A 2,559-nucleotide genomic window follows, 5' to 3' on the forward strand; every position below is an offset into this window, starting at 1 on the left:
GATTCCCTACTCGGTATACAAACAGTTAGGTTTAGGTGAATTAAAACCCACCCTAACCACACTACAACTTGCTGATCGCTCTGTTCGTGTACCAAGAGGGATAATTGAGGATGTGTTAGTCCAGGTCGATAGATTTTACTACCCTGTAGACTTTATCATCCTGGACACCGAACCCATCAATAACATGAGCACTCAGATTCCCGTCATTCTTGGTCGCCCATTCCTTGCCACGTCAAATGCAATTATCAATTGCAGGAATGGTATCATGACTATGTCTTTTGGAAATTTGACATTGGAGTCAAACATTTTTTTCAATAATGGCAGCAATGCAGAGGATGATGATGATTTCCACGACATTAACATGATTGACTCTTTCGTGGAAGATATGACACCTCTAACCTTATCCTCCGACTATCTAGAGACATGCCTGGCCCACTCCCATGATTTTGATGATGACATGATTAGGGAGACATGCGCCTTGCTTGATACTGCACCGGTACTTGAAGTTAACCGATGGAGGCCACAATTTGAAGAATTACCACAAACTGATATAGTGCCTCTACCGTCTAACCTCAAGCCGCCGAAGCTTGACCTAAAACCTTTGCCCTCTGATTTGAAATATGCATATTTGGGTCAAGATGAGACATACCCGGTGGTGATCTCTGCCCACCTGGAGAAAGAACAGGAGAGTATGCTTATATCTACTCTCATTGAGCATAAAGGAGCCCTGGGATGGACGATAGCGGACCTCAAAGGAATCGATCCCTCGATTTGTACTCACCACATATATCTTGAGGATAATGCAAAAACCGCTCGGCAACCACAACGTAGACTAAATCCAAACATGAAGGAAGTGGTTAAAGCCGAGGTTCTTAAACTACTGGACGTGGGTATTATATACCCTATATCTGATAGTCAATGGGTGAGTCCAACTCAAGTGGTCCCTAAGAAGTCCGGAATCACCATCGTAGCCAATGCTAATAATGAACTCGTGCCAACTAGAGTCACTACTGGTTGGAGAATGTGCATTGACTACAGGAAGTTGAATACCGTCACGAGGAAAGACCACTTTCCTTTACCATTCATTGATCAGATCCTTGAAAGGTTAGCTGGTCATTCCTATTACAGTTTCCTTGACGGGTATTCGGGCTACAACCAGATAGAGATAGCCCCTGAAGACCAGGATAAGACCACATTTACATGTCCCTACGGCACCTTTGCCTATCGAAGGATGCCATTCGGACTATGTAATGCCCCTGCCACCTTTCAGCGATGTATGCTTAGTATCTTTTCTGATATAGTGGGGCAATATCTAGAGGTCTTCATAGACGACTTCTCTGTTTACGGTCCATCTTTCAGCAAGTGCTTGGAAAGCCTTAAATGTGTGCTGAAAAGATGTGAAGAAAAGAAATTGGTACTTAATTGGGAGAAGTGCCATTTTATGGTTCAGAAGGGAATTGTCCTTGGGCATATCATCTCGTCCAAAGGAATCGAGGTAGATAAGGCAAAAATCGATCTTATCTCTAACCTACCTCCACCCAAGAACATCAGAGACGTGCGATCCTTCTTAGGACACGCAGGATTTTACAGGCGATTCATAAAGGACTTTAGTCTTCTTTCTCGTCCTTTATGTAATCTTCTTCAAAAGGATGTTCCGTACGAGTGGACTGAGCAGTGCCAGGAAGCTTTCACCAAGCTTAAGGGCACGTTAATCACTGCACCTATCATGCAGCCACCCGACTGGAGCCTTCCTTTTGAGCTTATGTGCGACGCTTCTGATTATGCTCTTGGGGCGGTCCTAGGCCAGAGAAAAGATAAGAAGCCCTACGTCATTCATTACGCGAGTAGGACTCTAAATCCTGCCCAGGTGAACTACTCGACTACGAAAAAGGAACTCTTAGTTGTAGTGTTCACCTTGGACAAATTTAGGTCCTACTTGATCGGATCCAAGATCATTATCTACACAGATCATGCGGCACTTAAGTATCTTCTCTCTAAGAATGATTCTAAGCCCTGCTTGATACGATGGATCCTTCTACTCCAAGAATTTGATTTGGAAATTAAAGATAAAAAGGGAGTAGAGAACGTAGTGGCCGATCACCTTTCTCGCCTTAATACCTCTGATTCCCTTGAGGTGACCCATATCAATGACATGTTCCCTGAGGAACAATTGTTTAGAGTCTCCCATTCACCTTGGTTCGCTAATATTGCTAATTTTCTTATCACAGGTTCTATACTAACACAGTGGACTGCGCAAGATAAGAAGAAATTTTTCACCGAGGTGCGCAACTTTTTCTGGGATGATCCTTATTTATTTAAATATTGCCCAGACTAAATTCTAAAGAGATGTGTACCAGACGATGAGCATCAGAGCGTCATCTCCTTCTGTCACTCAGAGGCCTGTGGTGGTCACTTTTCTGCTAAAAAGACCACGGCCAAGATTCTGCAGTGTGGCTTTTACTAGCCCACTATGTTCAGGGACACTCATGAGTTTTGCAAAGCTTGTGAGCGTTGTCAGAAATTGGGAGCATTGTCCCATCAAAATATGATGCCTTTGAA

Source organism: Magnolia sinica, chromosome 4, assembly GCF_029962835.1.
Source record: "Magnolia sinica isolate HGM2019 chromosome 4, MsV1, whole genome shotgun sequence".
Lineage (NCBI taxonomy): Eukaryota > Viridiplantae > Streptophyta > Magnoliopsida > Magnoliales > Magnoliaceae > Magnolia > Magnolia sinica.